The 22025-nt window shown below is 42.0% G+C and overlaps 1 long non-coding RNA gene across 1 annotated transcript; it reads left to right on the top strand.

Annotated features, from left to right (window-relative positions):
* Positions 1–431: 431 nt before the first annotated feature.
* Positions 432–13979, top strand: LOC117521148. Its single transcript, XR_004563900.1, has 4 exons — positions 432–512; positions 5141–5146; positions 11482–11485; positions 13969–13979. It is a non-coding gene; the product is annotated as an uncharacterized LOC117521148 (long non-coding RNA).
* Positions 13980–22025: the final 8046 nt, after the last annotated feature.

Raw genomic sequence — 22025 nt, 5'->3', positions numbered from 1 at the left:
TTCATGATATTGTGACAAAAAGCACCTCATTTTCATCACGGCAGCACAAATTCATTCTAATTCATTCCGTGATGGCTGCACGAATTTAAAAGTGAGGTTGGGGGGGTGGGGGTGGTGGTTATGTTTAGGGTGTGGGGAAGGAGTAAGATTATGTTATGGTTAAGGTTAGGGTTGGGGGTAGGAGTAGGATTAGTAATAGTGAGTTTAAAAAAAAAAAAAACCCCGTCATGAAAATTTGACTCATTTTGTGACGGGAGGACGAAAAAAAAAGTGACTGGGCTGCAACTAAACCACCACTTTTAGAGCTAGTTTTCTTGAGACATATCAGGGGATGGATGCATGAACATTTTCTTTGATTTCATTTCCAACAATCAATAAGAATTACAGACAGTGTGGTAGTGTGCAGTATATCTGTGTGGAGGGGGACTTTTTTTTACCATTAAAACTCTGGAGTCAAGTAAATGTTAAAGATTTAATCCATTGTGATATCATACAGAATGTTAGAACAGTCTGTGGTGGAGGCCCACATCAAGATGAACAAATCAGGGATGGAGCCTATTCCCAGACATCAGAGAGGGACCTGGCTTGGGGTGGTGGGGTGAAGGAGGCAATGTTCAGGTCAGTGACTGCAAACACCAAAGAGGTGAGTTAGATCTGACATTTTTAAATAATGGGCATGTTTCCTGTTGGTTGAGAGTTGATGATTTACAGGGGACCAACTGTTTCCTTAATTAAGTAAATCTGAATAAAAGCTTGGAAATCTGAGTCTTCCCGGCAGAACCTCCACATTTCTCAAAAATTGAATGTACAAGAAGTACACCATTGAGGGCAGCCACCAAGACACCCAGACAACTCTGAAGGCATTATAGGCTTCTGTGGCTGTGATTGCAGAAAGTGTGCATTGGCACTTATTGCTTCCATGGTGGAATGGAGCAGAGAAAGACTTTCTTCTCAAGAAGACATGAAATGTTAGCAACAATTTGCCACTTTTTAAAAGATGAAAATACTTCCAATTTCCCCAGAAAAAGCAGGTCACAGTCACCCACCTTCAATAGGCTTCTTCTCGATCCCAGCATGCAGCACTGACATGAAAATGATGAACATCCCTTCATCTGTTCCCGCTGTAATGCATTTGCATCATCACGTGAACATGTAGACTGACAGGAGGATGGATGATGGGATGATGACTCAAACTCTTCACCGTCAGACGATCAATAAAACTGGTTGTTGTGGAATAAAGTCTGAACATTCAGACTAAACATAAAAACCATTTGCAGCACCTGTGAGGTACTCAGGGTTCTTTGGTCTGAGAACTGTGAAAGCTGCCACAGAACAAACATTAGTCCAATCAGAGAAGTGGCCTTTGTCCGCATCAGATTGGACCACAGCTCAGTTCATTTATGGTGTGAAATTATTTTTGTGTGAGATTCACACTTTCAGACCAGCTGCAGGAAGTTGCAGCAAAGTCGGCTGCGATCACTCAAAGCTCAATCACCACAGCTCTATGGATTATTTGCACTTTTCTCCTCCGTCACTGCAGGTGACAAAACGACTTTCGCACAATGAAGTCATTCATTTACCGACTGGAACTCATCTTGTACAAGTATACTGCATATGAAGTTATTGTTGCTGATCATATCAGCATAAATCTATTACTACCAAACAATGAGACAGCAGCCCGTGTGGATGAGGGCTCCATGGCAACAAGGATGAACAGTTTATCGCTTCTTTTCAATCGGGGTCAACTGACATCATTCAAGTAAAGGATTATCACCAGCTGTAACTTAATTTTGGATTAATTTTCCACAGCTCTACTGCAGTCACGCAGACAGAATCAGAGCAACTCAAAGTCAAATCAAATCAATTTTATTTCTATAGCGCCAAATCACAACAAACAGTTGCCCCAAGGCGCTTTATATTGTAAGGCAAAGCGATACAATAATTACGGAAAAACCCCAACGGTCAAAACGACCCCCTGTGAGCAAGCACTTGGCGACAGTGGGAAGGAAAAACTCCCTTTTAACAGGAAGAAACCTCCAGCAGAACCAGGCTCAGGGAGAAGCAGTCTTCTGCTGGGACTGGTTGGGGCTGAGGGAGAGAACCAGGAAAAAGACATGCTGTGGAGGGGAGCAGAGATCAATCACTAATGATTAAATGCAGAGTGGCGCATACAGAGCAAAAGAGAAAGAAACACTCAGTGCATCATGGGAACCCCCCCAGCAGTCTAAGTCTATAGCAGCATAACTAAGGGATGGTTCAGGGTCACCTGATCCAGCCCTAACTATAAGCTTTAGCAAAAAGGAAAGTTTTAAGCCTAATCTTAAAAGTAGAGAGGGTGTCTGTCTCCCTGATCCGAACTGGGAGCTGGTTCCACAGGAGAGGAGCCTGAAAGCTGAAGGCTCTGCCTCCCATTCTACTCTTACAAACCCTAGGAACTACAAGTAAGCCTGCAGTCTGAGAGCGAAGCGCTCTATTGGGGTGATATGGTACTATGAGGTCCCTAAGATAAGATGGGACCTGATTATTCAAAACCTTATAAGTAAGAAGAAGAATTTTAAATTCTATTCTAGAATTAACAGGAAGCCAATGAAGAGAGGCCAATATGGGTGAGATATGCTCTCTCCTTCTAGTCCCTGTCAGTACTCTAGCTGCAGCATTTGAATTAACTGAAGGCTTTTCAGGGAACTTTTAGGACAACCTGATAATAATGAATTACAATAGTCCAGCCTAGAGGAAATAAATGCATGAATTAGTTTTTCAGCATCACTCTGAAACAAGACCTTTCTAATTTTAGAGATATTGCACAAATGCAAAAAAGCAGTCCTACATATTTGTTTAATATGCGCATTGAATGACATATCCTCATCAAAAATGACTCCAAGATTTCTCACAGTATTACTAGAGGTCAGGATAATGCCATCCAGAGTAAGGATCTGGTTAGACACCATGTTTCTAAGATTTGTGGGGCCAAGTACAATAACTTCAATTTTATCTGAATTTAAAAGCAGGAAATTATAGGTCATCCATGTCTTTATGTCTGTAAGACAATCCTGCAGTTTAGCTAATTGGTGTGTGTCCTCTGGCTTCATGGATAGATAAAGCTGGGTATCATCTGCATAACAATGAAAATTTAAGCAATGCTGTCTAATAATACTGCCTAAGGGAAGCATGTATAAAGTGAATAAAATTGGTCCTAGCACAGAACCTTGTGGAACTCCATAATTAACCTTAGTCTGTGAAGAAGATTCCCCATTTACATGAACAAATTGTAATCTATTAGATAAATATGATTCAAACCACCGCAGCGCAGTGCCTTTAATACCTATGGCATGCTCTAATCTCTGTAATAAAATTTTATGGTCAACAGTATCAAAAGCAGCACTGAGGTCTAACAGGACAAGCACAGAGATGAGTCCACTGTCTGAGGCCATAAGAAGATCATTTGTAACCTTCACTAATGCTGTTTCTGTACTATGATGAATTCTAAACCCTGACTGAAACTCTTCAAATAGACCATTCCTCTGCAGATGATCAGTTCGCTGTTTTACAACTACCCTTTCTAGAATTTTTGAGAGAAAAGGAAGGTTGGAGATTGGCCTATAATTGGCTAAGATAGCTGGGTCAAGTGATGGCTTTTTAAGTAATGGTTTAATTACTGCCACCTTAAAAGCCTGTGGTACATAGCCAACTAATAAAGATAGATTGATCATATTTAAGATCGAAGCATTAATTAATGGTAGGGCTTCCTTGAGCAGCCTGGTAGGAATGGGGTCTAATAGACATGTTGATGGTTTGGAGGAAGTAACTAATGAAAATAACTCAGACAGAACAATCGGAGAGAAAGAGTCTAACCAAATACCGGCATCACTGAAAGCAGCCAAAGATAACGATACGTCTTTGGGATGGTTATGAGTAATTTTTTCTCTAATAGTTAAAATTTTGTTAGCAAAGAAAGTCATGAAGTCATTACTAGTTAAAGTTAAAGGAATACTCGGCTCAATAGAGCTCTGACTCTTTGTCAGTCTGGCTACAGTGCTGAAAAGAAACCTGGGGTTGTTCTTATTTTCTTCAATTAGTGATGAGTAGTAAGATGTCCTAGCTTTACAGAGGGCTTTTTTTTATAGAGCAACAGACTCTTTTTCCAGGCTAAGTGAAGATCTTCTAAATTAGTGAGACGCCATTTCCTCTCCAACTTACGGGTTATCTGCTTTAAGCTGCGAGTTTGTGAGTTATACCATGGAGTCAGGCACTCTTTTTCAGAGGAGCTACAGCATCCAAAGTTGTCCTCAATGAGGATATAAAACTATTGACGAGATAATCTATCTCACTCACAGAGTTTAGGTAGCTACTCTGCCCTGTGTTGGTATATGGCATTGGAGAACATAAAGAAGGAATCATATCCTTAAACCTAGTTACAGCGCTTTCTGAAAGACTTCTACTGTAATGAAACTTATTCCCCACTGCTGGGTAGTCCATCAGAGTAAATGTAAATGTTATTAAGAAATGATCAGACATAAGGGGGTTTTCAGGGAATACTGTTAAGTCTTCAATTTCCATACCATAAGTCAGAACAAGATCTAAGGTATGATTAAAGTGGTGGGTGGACTCATTTACATTTTGAGCAAAGCCAATCGAGTCTAACAATAGATTAAATGCAGTGTTGAGGCTGTCATTCTCAGCATCTGTGTGGATGTTAAAATCGCCCACTATAATTATCTTATCTGAACTAAGCACTAAGTCAGACAAAAGGTCCAAAAATTCACAGAGAAACTCACAGTAACGACCAGGTGGACGATAGATAACAACAAATAAACTGGTTTTTGGGACTTCCAATTTGGATGGACAAGACTAAGAGTCAAGCTTTCAAATGAATTAAAGCTCTGTCTGGGTTTTTGATTAATTAATAAGCTGGAGTGGAAGATTGCTGCTAATCCTCCACCTCAGCCCGTGCTACGAGCATTCTGGCAGTTAGTGTGACTCGGGGGTGTTGACTCATTTAAACTAACATATTCATCCTGCTGTAACCAGGTTTCTGTAAGGCAGAATAAATCAATATGTTGATCAATTTTTATATCATTTACTAACAGGGACTTAGAAGAGAGAGATCTAATGTTTAATAGACCACATTTAACTGTTTTAGTCTGTGGTGCAGTTGAAGGTGCTATATTATTTTTTCTTTTTGAATTTTTATGCTTAAATATATTTTTGCTGGTTATTGGTGGTCTGGGAGCAGGCACCGTCTCTACCGGGATGGGGTAATGAGAGGATGGCAGGGGGAGAGAAGCTGCAGAGAGGTGTGTAAGACTACAACTCTGCTTCCTGGTCCCAACCCTGGATAGTCACGGTTTGGAGGATTTAAGAAAATTGGCCAGATTTCTAGAAATGAGAGCTGCTCCATCCAAAGTGGGATGGATGTCGTCTCTCCTAACAAGACCAGGTTTTCCCCAGAAGCTTTGCCAATTATCTATGAAGCCCACCTCATTTTTTGGACACCACTCAGACAGCCAGCAATTCAAGGAGAACATGCGGCTAAACATGTCACTCCCGGTCCGATTGGGGAGGGGTCCAGAGAAAACTACAAAGTCTGACATTGTTTTTGCAAAGTTACACACCGATTCAATGTTAATTTTAGTGACCTCCGATTGGCATAACCGGGTGTCATTACTGCCAACGTGAATTACAATCTTACCAAATTTACACTTAGCCTTAGCCAGCAGTTTCAAATTTCCTTCAGTGTCGCCTGCTCTGGCCCCCGGAAGACAATTGATTATGATTGCTGGTGTCGCTAACTTCACATTTCTCAAAACAGAGTCGCCAATAACCAGAGTTTGATCCTCGGCGGGTGTGTCGCCGAGTGGGGAAAAACGGTTAGAGATGTGAACGGGTTGGCGGTGTACACGGCGCTTCTGTTTAGGACTACGCTTCCTCCTCACAGTCACCCAGTCGGCCTGCTTTCCCGGCTGCTCGGGATCTGCCGGAGGGAAACTAACGGCGGCTAAGCTACCTTGGTCCGCACCGACTACAGGGGCCTGGCTAGCTGTAGGATTTTCCACGGTGCGGAGCCGAGTCTCCAATTCGCCCAGCCTGGCCTCCAAAGCTATGAATAAGCTACACTTATTACAAGTACCGTTACTGCTAAAGGAGGCCGAGGAATAACTAAACATTTCACACCCAGAGCAGAAAAGTGCGGGAGAGACAGGAGAAGCCGCCATGCTAAATCGGCTAAGAGCTAGTAGCTCCGCTAAGCTAGCGGATTCCTAAAAACACACAAAGTGAATAATGTGTAAATAATTTAGAGGTGATTCAGCAGATGGCGTGCTTTAGTTAAGGCACGTGAAGATTACACTGTGAAACAAATCGTTATCTAGTTAACTAGATCAATCTAACTGCGCAGATTAAACAGCTAACAGATACAGCAAAACACCGCTGTGCTCCGGAACAGGAAGTGATACAATACAGCAGTGAGAGCCAACCTGTTGAGTGAGAGCCAAAGTGTGGCATACGCTCCCAAATCCCGATGTATGTAGGATAATGAAGTCAGGAAATTGCTGCTATAGTGAAAAGCTGATGCTTTAAAGCTGGTTCATGAAATATTGCTGCTTTACATTTTGTATGTGATGTATTAACCCCCATTTTCAAAAGGACACTTCCTCTCACCATCGCCATGATGCCACTTAAGAAACTGTTTCAATCTGGTAAGGTGTTCTTTACTTATTAGGCAGAAACAAAAATCAATATGGTGTCCACCGTGGTCATATTGAATAATATTTGGGAGTCATTTTCATAAGGACCTTCCTCTAGCTTCCCCAAATAAACCACCACAAGACATGTTTTCAGGCATACCAGGTGTTCTTTACTTATTGCACACAAACAAAATTCGATAGCACCCATGGTAGCCATACTGGATGACAGATGACCACCACATTTTAAAAGAACCTTCCCTCAGACTCCCAAAATACACCACCAAGTCATGATTTCATCAGCCGATGTTTTAGTTTTTGTGTGGATACGAAACAGACAGATGTCTAGACAGATCAAACATGCTGCCCCCAACTTCCTCGAGTGGGGGCATAGAAACAGTCCCATCAAAGTGAATGTCATCTGTAGTGGCAGTAACCGATGACAGGAGATGAAGCAATTCTGCAGCATTAATTAGACTGATAATTATCTATATTGGCGTCTATATAGCCAAGTGGCGTCTGTGTGCGTGCGTGTGTATGGTGTCGATCACGCAAAAACCGAGGAGAGCTGACATTTGCCATTTGGTATGCTTATGAATTTTGGGTCAAGGATGAACGCTGTGAAAATGGAACGTTGATAGGACAAATATTTTTGGAGAAATTAGAAATTTTAGCTAACCGCTAAACAATGGACATTGTGCTGCAATACACCATGGGAGTTTGGGGTTTTGAGGATTTAAGTGTTGTTATTGTGGTTCATGTTAGTTTAACTGTGTTGTTAGTGTTATTGATTTATTATGTTTTGTCATTCAATTGGCTTAGTCAGTTTAGTTAAGTGTTATGTTGCTCTTATCATCAGTGAGTCTCATGTTGGTACATTAGTGAAAACTGTAGTGATTTTTTTATTTTTTTTTTTGTCAAATAAAAACACCTACTTACAGCAGTTGTGCGTGCGTGCATGTAACTTCAATCACAGAGAAACTGAGGAGAGCTGACATTTGCCATTTGGTATGTTTATGTATTTTGAGTCAAGGATGTGTCAATCCATCTCTCACCACCGTTGATGCAGACTATTGTCACAAAAAGACATACAAAAGCATCTGCATGAAATGCACAGAAATGTGGACTTTTTTTTTTTTTTTTTTTTTTTTTTACATATTTTTCAGGTAAATAAGTAAATATCCCACATATTCCTCAGCCAGTGGTCTTTGATGACATCACAGACAAAAAGATAGTGGATGATCTTGGTGCCAAAAAAAAAAAGTGAAAAAAGTGAAACTGATTTTGTGCTCATTATTACAATTATTCTGTTATCCATCCATCCATCCATCCATTTTCTTCCGCTTTATCCGGAGTCGGGTCGCGGGGGCAGCAGCTCAAGCAAAGCCGCCCAGACCTCCCGATCCACACACACCTCCTCCAGCTCCTCCGGGGGAACCCCAAGGTGTTCCCAAGCCAGCTGAGAGATGTAGTCCCTCCAGCGTGTCCTGGGTCGTCCCCGGGGCCTCCTCCCAGTGGGACGTGCCCGGAACACCTCTCCAGCGAGGCGTCCAGGGGGCATCCGGAAAAGATGCCCGAGCCACCTCAACTGACTCCTTTTGACGTGGAGGAGCAGCGGCTCGACTCCGAGCTCCTCCTGAGTGACCGAGCTACTCACCCTATCTCTAAGGGAGCGCCCAGCCACCCTGCGGAGGAAACTCATCTCGGCCGCTTGTACTCGCGATCTTGTTCTTTCGGTCATGAGCCAAATCTCATGACCATAGGTGAGGATCGGAACGTAGATCGATCAGTAAATCGAGAGCTTTGCCCCCCTACTCAGCTCTCTCTTCACCATGACGGTCCGATACAGCGACCGCATCACTGCAGATGCTGCACCGATCCGTCTATCTCACGCTCCATCCGTCCCTCACTCGTGAACAAGACCCCGAGATACTTAAAATCCTCCACTTGAGGCAAGGACACTCCACCGACCTGAAGAGGGCAAAGCACCTTTTTTCCGGTCGAGAACCATGGCCTCGGATTTGGAGGTGCTGATTTTCATTCCTGGACGCTTCACACTCGGCTTGCAAACCGCCCCAGTGCACGCTGAAGGCTCCTGATTTGACAAAGCCAACAGAACCACATCGTCCGCAAACAGCAGAGACGAGATTCTGTGGTTCCCAAACCAGACACCCCTGTACACCCTGGCTGTGCCTAGAAATTCTGTCCATAAAATAATGAAACAGAACCGGTGACAAAGGGCAGCCCTGGCGGAGGCCAACGTGCACTGGAAAACAGGTTTGACTTACTACCGGCAATGCGAACCAAGCTCCTTGCTGCGGTCGTACAGGTGACGGATAGCCCTTAGCAAGGCCCCCAGACCCGTACTCCTGGAGCACTCCCCACAGGGTGCCCCGAGGGACACGGTCGAATGCCTTCTTCAGATCCACAAAACACATGTGTACTGGTTGGGCAAACTCCCATGAACCCTCGAGCACATGATGGAGCGTGTAGAGGTCCAGTGTGCCGCGACCAGGACGAAAACCACACTGCTCCTCCTGAATCCGAGGTTCGACCATCGGTCAAATTCTCATCTCCAGTACTCTGGAATAGACCTTACCGGGGAGGCTGAGGAGTGTGATCCCCCTATAGTTGGAACACACCCTCCGGTCCCCCTTCTTAAACAGAGGGACCACCACCCCGGTCTGCCAATCCAGAGGCACTGTCCCCGATCGCCACGCGATGTTGCAGAGGCCTGTCAGCCAAGACAGCCCCACAACATCCAGAGACTTAAGGTACTCAGGACGGATTTCATCCACCCCAGGAGCCTTTCCACCGAGGAGATTTCTAACCACCTCGGTGACTTCGGCCTGGGTAATGGATGAGTCCGCCTCCGAGTCCCCAGTCTCGATTCTAAGTCAGTTTAAACTTAAACTGAACCCTAATGAGTTTCTGAACACTAAATGTGTGAAAATTCATAGAAATATGCACAAAATATTTGACTTACCTTTTAGTGTGATACATGAAAGAAAAGATGAAAAATTAAACCTTTTTACAGCATGTATCATCACGGTGAGTCACTTTCAGAAAAATGGGTGACACAAATTTACTGTGATTGAAAGAACTGACCAGCTGATTTCCTGTCTGCCCACATCACTGTTGTGAACGCAGCACAAGAATAAACATCACGTTGTCCACATTTTATGAGATGTTCCGGTACATCTCAGTGACGTGTGGTGAGGTTGATGGCTGGTGAGGCACTGACTTCATCACAATCAGAACATATGAACCCCACAGAGTAGCTTATTCACCGTTTGATTGACAGCAGTTAACAGGTTATGTGTAAAATCTCATGTCAGTTTTCTTTACACATACAAACTGTAGCACACAAAAAGCACATTTAATTAAAAAAATGTTATTATGGTCTTACCTTTACTTATAAGGGCGATTCTTAGACTACGGGCACTTATTATGTTGTTTGATCATATTGTATGAAAAACAGAAAAAAGGGGAAATTTCACACTTTTATAGTTATCTTTACAATGAAAGTGTGTTAAGAAATTTGTTCTAGTAGTCTATGATGACTTTTTCACCTTTTTTCAGCATCATTATGTGCAAATATTGCCGTTTTGTGCTTGTCCCACACCCAGACTTTTGATCTTCAATGATAAAAATGAATGGTAAAGAAACGTTTTTTTCTAATGTTTTAAAATCTCTCTGAATAAAATATCAGTAAAATAATCAAAACATAATTGGGGTATTCAATGTCATACAACTGTTGTGATTTTTTTTAAACAAAATGTAGTTGTCCCACACTATTGTCGTAATTTCCACCACAACACTGTAATGTCCCTTTAAACAGTTTGGATGAAAGGTTGTTTGGGTAGTTTCTATGGAGATAAACAGTGACAGAGCACATGTATATAGCGCCAAATCACAACAAACAGTTGCCTCAAGGTGCTTTATATTGTAAGGCAATGGTGTGGTTGAAATTACATTTACAAGGCCAATAGTGCCTGTAGTTAAAGAATCACCCATAAATGAAGTCCACATGGGCTGCTCCTTCTGAACAAAGTATCAATGACTTGTTTGTAAGTGTTCCTTATCTTCCTTCAGTTTTAAAAGTCTCTCTGCCTCAGTGAAGATCACTGCCAGGCAAGAAAGCCGTCCTTTCTGGCTTTGAATGTGAGTGGTCGACAACTCGTATTTGATGAGAAAATTCTTCAGGTCACAATATCCCATCTGAGTCCAGACAGTCACAAGTTGAAAAAAGAAGGCAGCAGAAAAGGCATTTTCTTGCTGGATGTCCACACAACCAGACTTTACGTGTGTCCCACGCCGTTTGAAAAGAGCAGGTCTTCTGTCCCACAGCCCTTCCTTTAGGGCCCCTTCTCACACAGTGTGAATTTGGTTGAACTGCTCATTAAGTGCACATGAAGCAGGAATCGTATGTAAACCGTGTCATTTTGTAGCTGCTTCCAACACCTTGTACACCTGTTGCTACAACTACTTGCATACACCAGCGACTGACAGAGTGTAGGCTGTGTGACCCATTGAACCCTCTCGCGGCAGGTGTCGGCCAAATTCCAGTTGACACGCACAAACATCTAACACTGCTCGCATGGCCCTTAGAAAATGTGTGGCCATTCGCATTCTTGGCACGACAACAGTCTGCAGACAATCATTGTTGTACTGGCAGTGAAATTTGTCTAAGTGCCCCATGAGTGTGGCTTTGGTGTGTGCACTAAAAACTGACAGGAGGTGTGGCTGCCAACTGAAGCAGCTGTGGAGATCTGTCATTCTGGACATTCCATCTGGACAGTACTGTGTTTGGACGGACATGGACTAACAACTGACTACTGTGACATGCGTGTGTCTGTTTGCTGTCATCAAGTGGACATAAATAAAAACATATATGACTGTGGCGACGGGCTGCAGCAATGGCATGCACATGGACAGGCTGCCCCCAGGTTGAAACGGACCAACAGATCATAACACACAGCAGGCGATCTGACTGTCACGTCACCCCCGTGAGCTCTGTTCCACATGATGCGGTGTCCTATAGTGCGCTGTCCACAAGACACGTGTGTCAGCAGGACACGCACGTGGGCCGGCAGGACATGCGCCAGCAGATGTGGATTTGAATGAGACAAGTGAACTGCTTCTCATTCATGTCATTTCATGAGTGGGCATCAGTGACCATGGGTCCTCTACAGAGGAACAGGTGGATCATATTTGTGTTGCCCCTTGATGAGAGGGATTTAAATACAATGCAGTGTTTTTATATGGTGCGTCATTATTATTTTTTTAAATATGTCCATGTGCTTCCTGGTATGACACAGTTTCCAGCACCTGTCACAGGACAGTGATGGTAGCTCACTGGTAAAGTTTCCAACTGGCAATCAGAGCTTTTGGAAGGCGTGGGTTTGAATTCCGTGGGTGACATGTATTTATTTATTTATTTTTTCAGCTGCGTGATGTGGTCCTCTCTGGCATGAACCTGTTCACCTGTGGAATGTTTGTTGCCCCTGTACCAGCTTTTTTGAAATGTGTTGCAGGCATCCATTTCAAAATGAGCAAATATTTGCACAGAAGCAATAAAGTTTATCAGTTTGAACATTAAATATCTTGTCTTTGTGGTGTATTCAACTGAATATAGGTTGAAGAGGATTTTCATATCACTGTATGATGTTTTTATTTACATTTTACGTAACGTCCCAACTTCATTGGAATTGGGGTTGTAGGATTGACAGGGTTTAATGACAGTTCGAGCAGGGTTCAGTACACAAAAAGACAAGCAAAAGTATCCAAAGCATTAGGCAGAGTACAGGGTCCCGAAAACAGTGAGGCTGGTCAAAAACACAGTTAAGCAAAAACAAGACTAGACACTCAGAGGATACACGCTTGAAAGAGGCACAAGGCAGAACAGACTTGCAAACAGAAGAGAGAAAAGTTGCAACTAATAAAGAGGGACTGATTAGGGGAAAATGCAAGATAGGTGGAAGGATCAGGAACGGGGTGTGGCAAGCAGGAGGAAGGACAGAAAAATACCTAACATCAGACACCAGACTAGAAAAATCTCTAACACAAAACCCAAGCAAGAACAAAACAACAGAAAAATAATACAAAAAATAAAATAAAAAACCCAACAAGCCCCACAAGCCCAATCATGACAGGTTTGTGCTCTGACATGCACTGTCAACTGTGGGACTTTATATGTAGACAGGTGTGTGCCTTTCCAAATCATGCCCAATCAACTGTATTTACCCCAGGTGGACTCCAGTTAAGCTGAAGAAACATTTCAAGGATGATCAGTTGAAACAGGATACACCTGAGCTCAATTTTGTGCTTCTTGGCAAAAGCTGTGGATATTTGTGCACATGTGATTTTTTTTTATTTTTTTTTTTTAATAAATTTATAAAAATAAAATAAAAAAAAAACATTTTTCACATTGTCATTATCCCAACAGTCTTACGGTGTGAGGCAGGGCACATACACCCTGGACAGGACACAGGGCTATATATATATCAAATCAAATCAATTTTATTTATATAGCGCCAAATCACAACAAACAGTTGCCCCAAGGTGCTTTATATTGTAAGGCAAAAGTCATACAACAACTACAGAAAAACCCCAACGGTCAAAACGACCCCCTGTGAGCAAGCACTTGGCGACAGTGGGAAGGAAAAACTCCCTTTTAACAGGAAGAAACCTCCAGCAGAACCAGGCTCAGGGAGGGGCAGTCTTTTGCTGGGACTGGTTGGGGCTGAGGGGAGAGAATCAGGAAAAAGACATGCTGTGGAGGGGAGCAGAGATCAATCACTAATGATTAAATGCAGAGTGGTGCATACAGAGCAAAAAGAGAAAGAAACACTCAGTGCATCATGGGAACCCCCCAGCAGTCTAAGTCTATAGCAGCATAACTAAGGGATGGTTCAGGGTCACCTGATCCAACCCTAACTATAAGCTTTAGCAAAAAGGAAAGTTTTAAGCCTAATCTTAAAAGTAGAGAGGGTGTCTGTCTCCCTGATCCGAACTGGGAGCTGGTTCCACAGGAGAGGAGCCTGAAAGCTGAAGGCTCTGCCTCCCATTCTACTCTTAAAAACCCTAGGAACAACAAGTAAGCCTGCAGTCTGAGAGCGAAGTGCTCTATCGGGGTGATATGGTACTATGAGGTCCCTAAGATAAGATGGGACCTGATTATTCAAAACCTTATAAGTAAGAAGACGAATTTTAAATTATTTTCTAGAATTAACAGGAAGCCAATGAAGAGAGGCCAATATGGGTGAAATATGCTCTCTCCTTCTAGTCCCCGTCAGTACTCTAGCTGCAGCATTTTGAATTAACTGAAGGCTTTTCAGGGAACTTTTAGGACAACCTAATAATAATGAATTACAATAGTCCAGCCTAGAGGAAATAAATGCATGAATTAGTTTTTCAGCATCACTCTGAGACAAGACCTTTTTAATTTTAGAGACATTGCGCAAATGCAAAAAAAAAAAGCAGTCCTACATATTTGCTTAATATGCGCATTGAAGGACATATCCTGATCAAAAATGACTCCAAGATTTCTCACAGTATTACTAGAGGTCAGGGTAATGCCATCCAGAGTAAGGATCTGGTTAGACACCATGTTTGTAAGATTTGTGGGGCCAAGTATAATAACGTCAGTTTTATCTGAATTTAAAAGCAGGAAATTAGTGGTCAACAGTATCAAAAGCAACACTGAGGTCTAACAGGACAAGCACAGAGATGAGTTCACTGTCTGAGGCCATAAGAAGATCATTTGTAACCTTCACTAATGCTGTTTCTGTACTATGATGAATTCTAAAACCTGACTAAAACTCTTCAAATAGACCATTCCTCTGCAGATGATCAGTTAGCTGTTTTACAACTACCCTTTCAAGAATTTTTGAGAGAAAAGGAAGGTTGGAGATTGGCCTATAATTAGCTAAGATAGCTGGGTTAAGTGATGGCTTTTTAAGTAATGGTTTAATTACTGCCACCTTAAAAGCCTGTGGTACATAGCCAACTAATAAAGATAGATTGATCATATATAAGATTGAAGCATTAATTAATGGTAGGGCTTCCTTGAGCAGCCTGGTAGGAATGGGGTCTAATAGACATGTTGATGGTTTGGAGGAAGTAATTAATGAAAATAACTCAGAACAATCGGAGAGAAAGAGTTTAACCAAATACCGGCATTACTGAAAGCAGCCAAAGATAACGATATGTCTTTGGGATGGTTATGAGTCATTTTTTCTCTAATAGTTAAAATTGTATTAGCAAAGAAAGTCATGAAGTCATTACTAGTTAAAGTTAAAGGAATACTCGGCTCAGTAGAGCTCTGACTCTTTGTCAGCCTGGCTACAGTGCTGAAAAGAAACCTGGGGTTGTTCTTATTTTCTTCAATTAGTGATGAGTAGTAAGATGTCCTAGCTTTACGAATGGCTTTTTTATAGAGCAACAGACTCTTTTTCTAGGCTAAGTGAAGATCTTCTAAATTAGTGAGACGCCATTTCCTCTCCAACTTACGGGTTATCTGCTTTAAGCTGCGAGTTTGTGAGTTATACCACAGAGTCAGGCACTTCTGATTTAAGGGTCTCTTTTTCAGAGGAGCTACAGCATCCAAAGTTGTGCTCAATGAGGATGTAAAACTATTGACGAGATAATCTATCTCACTCACAGAGTTTAGGTAGCTAGTCTGCACTGTGTTGGTATATGGCATTGGAGAACATAACAAAGAAGGAATCATATCCTTAAACCTAGTTACAGCGCTTTCAGAAAGACTTCTACTGTAATGAAACTTATTACCCACTGCTGGGTAGTCCATTAAAGTAAATGCTAATGTTATGTTTTCAGGGAATACTGTTAAGTCTCCAATTTCCATACCATAAGTCAGAACAAGATCTAAAGTATGGTTAAAGTGGTGGGTGGACTCATTTACATTTTGAGTGAAGCCAATTGAGTCTAATAATAGATTAAATGCAGTGTTGAGGCTGTCATTCTCAGCATCTATGTGGATGTTAAAATCGCCCACTATAATTATCTTATCTGAGCTAAGCACTAAGTCAGACAAAAGGTCTGAAAATTCACAGAGAAACTCACAGTAACGACCAGGTGGATGATAGATAACAACAAATAAAACTGGTTTTTGGGACTTCCAATTTGGATGGACAAGACTAAGAGTCAAGCTTTCAAATGAATTAAAGCTCCGTCTGGGTTTTTGATTAATTAATAAGCTGGAATGGAAGATTGCTGCTAATCCTCCGCCTCGGCCTGTGCTACGAACATTCTGACAGTTAGTGTGACTCGGGGGTGTTGACTCATTTAAACTAACATAATCATCCTGCTGTAACCAGGTTTCTGTAAGGCAGAATAAATCACTATGTTGATCAATTATTATATCATTTACTAACAGGGACTTAGAAGAGAGAGATCTAATGTTTAATAGACCACATTTAACTGTTTTAGTCTGTGGTGCAGTTGAAGGTGCTATATTATTTTTTTCTTTTTGAATTTTTATGCTTAAATATATTTTTGAAGGTTATTGTTGGTCTGGGAGCAGGCACAGTCTCTACGGGGATGGGGTAATGAGGGGATGGCAGGGGGAGAGAAGCTGCAGAGAGATGTGTAAGACTACATCTCTGCTTCCTGGTCCCAACCCTGGATAGTCACAGTTTGGAGGATTTAAGAAAATTGGCCCGATTTCTAGAAATGAGAGCTGCTCCATCCAAAGTGGGATGGATGGTGTCTCTCCTAACAAGACCAGGTTTAGAATGGGAAAATAGAGACTGTTCTACCATGTCTTCATGGGAGAACGGTACAGTAAATTTGCATTTTCACCAACTGCATTGAGACAATTGAAGGAACCCTCCAAGACATCCATGGTCACACTGAAAGAGGTCTCCAGTCACAGCTACACTACAAAGTAACACAGGAAGATTTGTTTAAAAATAAAAAAGAAGTCTGAACTTTGGCTGTGGACTTGGTTTTAAAAAAGCAGAAACCTCAGAGTCTAGCCGGTGCTACATTTTTACTGCACACAGATGTCATGAATATTCTGCATCCATCATCATAAATTTGACATTTGTCTTCAGGTGGTACAGCATTTTATCTTTAATTTAAAAGTACAAATCGCCTGCAGCATACAGCAATCTAGTCACTGAATTAAATAACATAACTCAAGCTTGTATCTAATCCTAGTTTCGCAGACCCTCCGTGTAAATCATAAACTGTAAACTTCAAATTAATCATGACAGCAGAGCTCCCGAGAGACATTTTCCCAATCATCCTTTGTAGATCTCCACTCACCATTTTTGCTAGGAGGATTGTGGTTGCAGAGAGATTAATTCAGATTAACTCGTAGCATCATCACTGTGCCCAAAGTGGAGACAGAATATTAGAGAAAGCACGTGCATAAAGGTTCCATCATCCTGAGGTTCTTGGCCCAGTTTTCTTATCCCAGAAAAACAGGGCCAGGTTCTGTCAGCATGAGCTGGACTAGGATTACTCCATCCTAATCCCGAGGAGCTGCAGGAGGTCCTTATGAAGAGAAGCACTCCCACTTTGACACACACGCTCCTGGTGAAAAGAAAGCTTGCCTGATTGATATTCATCTATTTTTATCCTCGTTTTTTTTCTGCTGTCTTTTTTTTCCTCCTGCTTCCCAAGAAAGGAGAATGACTGAATTCCTCAACAAAACCCACCCTGGTGGAACTTTATCAAACCCCCCTAAGCGTGGTAGATTGCGCACATCAACCTGATTTGTCCACATGCACAAAAGTTCATAAATACCTGGATGAGCGGAGCCCTTTTTGTTTTTTGTTTTGTCTCTGGACACCAGCACATTGGAGGTGAAGTGACTTTTGACAAAAATGTAAATTACCATCTTTAATATTTTTCTTTGCAATTTGTTGCAGTCACAGCTGCCTGCGGTCTTGAACCCACAGACGTCACACTTTGGGTTTGAGTCCTGGTAACGCTCTGTTAGACTGTCATGCTCAGTTCCTCTTTATTAACTTCATTTTACCTTAGTAGTGAAACACTGTTCACCTGGGTTTAGTCCCAGTATTATGCATCCTCAGTGACTCAGGATTTAAAAATACCCAGTGCTGAGGACTGCAACCCGCAACAACTTCTGCACAAACCAGTGCTGTCTTAATGTCCACTCCCAAGCCCACATGCATGGAGATGGCTGCATCAGGAAGGGCAAGTGGTGTAAAACTGGTGTCATATCAAACATGTAAATCATAAATAGGATTTGTATATTGTATTGGATAAGACCAGGATTAACAGCGACTAAAGGACAGAGGAAGCACGATGGTGGAATGAGGAAATACAGGAAAGTAAAAGAAGGAAGAGGCTGTCAATAAAGAACTGGGATAGACTAAGAGATGATGAAAATAGGACTACAAGAAGATGTGGTGTAGCATGAAGAGAGATGGTGTAAAGGCTAAGGAAAAAGCATATACAGCCAGATGTACATAAAGATAAGCACTAAGGAAGGACAAAAGGACTTGTACCAATTGTGGCCAGACAGAGGCAGGGAGTCAGAAATAATGTGCAGCAGGTTAGCATGAAAAAGGATGCAGATGGACATATGCTGATAAGTGAGGAGAGTGGTTGAGAAAGTGGAGGGAATATTTTGAGGATGAATTAGGAAAATGAGAGAGACAGGGAGAGAGAGAGAGAGAGAACACTGGATGATGTGGCTAGACTAAATCAGGAAGTGCTAGGGATTAGTAAGAATGAAGTGAGAACAGCTATGAAGAGGATGACAAGTGGAAAGGCAGTTGACCTAGATGAGATTCTAGTGGAGGCATGTGAATGTTTAGGAGAATCTTTAAACCAGATTGTTTAATAAAATCATGGAAAGTGAGAGGATGCCTTAAGAGTGAAGAAGAAGCATAATGGTTCTGATGTTTAAGAATAAAGGTGATATGCAGTTGATCAGCCACAACATGAAGTTATGGATCAGAGTAGTGGAAACTAGGCTTTTAAAGGCAGTGAAGATCTGTGAACAGCAATATGGTTTCATGCTGAGAAAGAGCACTACTGATGCAATGTTTGCTCTGAGAGTGCTGATGGAGAAGTATAGAGAAGGCCAGAGTGCTGCTTCAAAACACTTCATCCAATGCTTTGCGGTTATTTGTTACATTAAATCAGGGAGATTGCAGCAGAACTTCAGATGTGACCATTTTGGAAGGAAAGTCATTTATTTTCTGCAATCAGATTAAAACCAGCATACGTGACCTGAAGTGCATCTGTCTGTCTGGTGGCACGCCTGTGAAAATGTCAGGAAACCTCAGAAATTAAGCTGTTTGCCATTTCCAGTGGACTCTGATCATTTTAGGGTCTCTGCCCCTTGACAGCTCTGCAGGGTCGCCTGGGTCCCATAATTGAAGGTTTCAGTGACGAGATAACAGGAAATGAGGGACAGCTCGCCTTGCCTTCATATGCACAGGGGTGACCACTGTGAGTGTGAGGAGCAAGGGTGAACAAGTCGTTTCCTCAAGCAATCACCTGATTGTCGAGGGTGCAGTCCCTGTATGGGCTGGGCCCCAAAACTAGCCACAGAACAAAAATAGACTTTACCTCAAAAAAGCATATAGGGGATATGTATAGAAAGTTTTTTTGCCCCAGTTTTCTACCTGTTAAATCAGTTGTTTTTTGCTTTGTTTTGTTTTTTTTGTTGTTGTTGTTTGTTGTTTTTAAGCATGGTGAAGGTCATGTGTTCATCAAAATTTGTGTGTCAGCAGGATTACCAAAAACCTTTCAACAGATCTCCTTGAAATTTGGTGGAAAGATCAACCTTATGAGGAGGAAGAACACAAAATGTTGGTGCTGATCAGGATCTAAAGATGAAGTCTAAAACATTGACATGTTTTTATATTGTGCTTCTTTAAAAACAATAACAGCAACAACAACAACAAAAAAAGAGGTTTTAAGCAGATGTGGATAACACTCAGCCACATGGGATGTGCAGTCAGTACATTTTGAGTGCTGGTTTCAAGCACGGATAAATGAGGAGGGTATAAGGAGGCAGGGCGTAACTTTAAATTTGGTCAAATCTCATCCACATGGGGTGTGCAGCCAGTACACTTGGAGTATTGTGCCAAGCCTGGATAAATGAGTAGGGATGTGTGAGGAAGGGCATCTGGTGTAAAAGAAGCCAAAATAATCATGCAGAGTACAAATCGATTTTCCATACCAGATTGGTCGAGACCCTAGGTTAAAAACAATTGCCACTGGTGCTGTTGCCCAACAGGGTGCTGGTGGAAATTGGGCTGCTGCTGGGCAAAGAAGAAGAAGAAGAGAAGGATGTGTCCACAGACAGTGGGAGAAGAGGAAAACTAGAAGGGTGGATGTGAGAGTCAGAACTATGAATGTTGGCAGTATGACTGATAAAGGGAGAGAGCTGGCTGACATGATGGAGAGAAGAAAGGTAGACATACGAGGTCTGTCAATAAAGTATAGGTCCTTTTTATTTTTTTCAAAAACTATATGGATTTCATTCATATGTTTTTACGTCAGACATGCTTGAACCCTCGTGCGCATGCGTGAGTTTTTCCACGCCTGTCGGTGACGTCATTCGCCTGTGAGCACTCCTTGTGGGAGGAGTCGTCCAGCCCCTCGTCGGAATTCCTTTGTCTAAGAAGTTGCTGAGAGACTGGCGCTTTGTTTGATCAAAATTTTTTCTAAACCTGTGAGGCACATCGAAGTGGACACGGTTCAAAAATTAAGCTGGTTTTCGGTGAAACTTTTAACGGCTGATGAGAGATTTTGAGGTGATACTGTCACTTTAAAGACTTCCCACGGAGTGAGACGTTGCGCAGCACTCCCAGGCGCCGTCGTCAGCCTGTTTCAAGCTGAAAACCTCCACATTTCAGGCTCTAATGATCCAGGACGTCGTGAAAGAACAGAGAAGTTTCAGAAGAAGTCGGTTTCAGCATTTTATCCGGATATTCCACTGTTAAAGGAGATTTTTTTAATGAAAGACGTGCGGGTGGATTGCAGCGTCGGCTGCGAGCCGACGCTGCAATCCGCATCAGCCATTAAAATTTTCACCGAAAACCAGCTTAATTTTTTGAACCGTGTCCACTTCGATGTGTCTCACAGGTTTAGAAAAAATTTTGATCAAACAAAGCGCCAGTCTCTCAGCAACTTCTCAGACAAAGAAATTCTGATGAGGGGCTGGACGACTCCTCCCACAAGGAGTGCTCACAGGCGAATGACGTCACCGACAGGCGTGGAAAACCTCACGCATGCGCACGATGGTTCAAGCACGTAAAACATATGAATGAAATCCATATAGTTTTTGAAAAAAATAAAAAGGACCTATACTTTATTGACAGCCCTCGTATATCATCGTGGTGACAATATGTGCACTGTGACAGTATGTGCACTGTGACAGTATGTGCACTGTGACATTATGTGCATTGCGTTCGCTCAGAGTGCTTTAAAGTTGAAAATCCCTGAAGTTTTCAGAAAGATGCAATGACATCACTGCAGTGCCTTTTTAGGTGTTCAGGATGAGAGGGTTATTTTTTCTGATCTGTCACTCAAAACATTTTACAACAGAGACAAAAATCTCATCTGTGATAGCAGACTGGACAGATGCTTGGTTTTTGCTGAGGTTGAGTACTTTTTATTGCCTTACATTATTAGATATTTGTTAGCCATTTATTATTGTCATACAAACAAGTCCCACATACAAAGAATCATTTGGGGGAAATGAAGGTTTCTGAAACTATTTTCTGGAATAACATGACCACTATGCAGCAGAGATTCAATCATAATGTCCTACTTAACACAACCAGACAGTCTCTCAAGGATTGTCTGAACCAAATTTCAGAAAAATGAAAATGTATCCAATAGTTTTCAGGAAAATTGTTGGGCCGTGCACTACACACTGCCTGAGAATCTTGATTAGTCCTATGGACCTTGGTCCTAACTGACGAAAAAATTGGGTTGAATCAGCACAGCAACAGATCAACAGCCAGAAAATATAAATAAATAATCATAAATATTATTTGCATTTGAATCATGACATTAGAAGAATATTTACTGCTGCTTTAGTGTAACTGAAGGACAAACTGAAAAACCGAGCCTCAGCTTGTGGAGGACAAATGGACCAGGAACCAGAGGACCCAAGAGGGTACACAAACACCAGCACAATCTGAGCAAATAAATAATGTGGAATCAATCATGATACATGAGAGAAAGTGTCAGTGGTGAGGGGTGATAGGTGGGAATGTCCTTCACAGCAGCCAGCTTGAGTCTGAACAAAGAAAAATGTTTTCTGCCACACAAACCACACAAAAGCCTTTAGAAAAGTAACGTGCTGATGGAAGGCAGCAGCAC

This window comes from Thalassophryne amazonica, chromosome 12 (assembly GCF_902500255.1).
Source record: "Thalassophryne amazonica chromosome 12, fThaAma1.1, whole genome shotgun sequence".
Classification (NCBI taxonomy): Eukaryota; Metazoa; Chordata; class Actinopteri; order Batrachoidiformes; family Batrachoididae; genus Thalassophryne; species Thalassophryne amazonica.
Note: the sequence above shows the minus strand (reverse complement) of the source record. Positions and strands in the feature narration are given on the sequence as shown.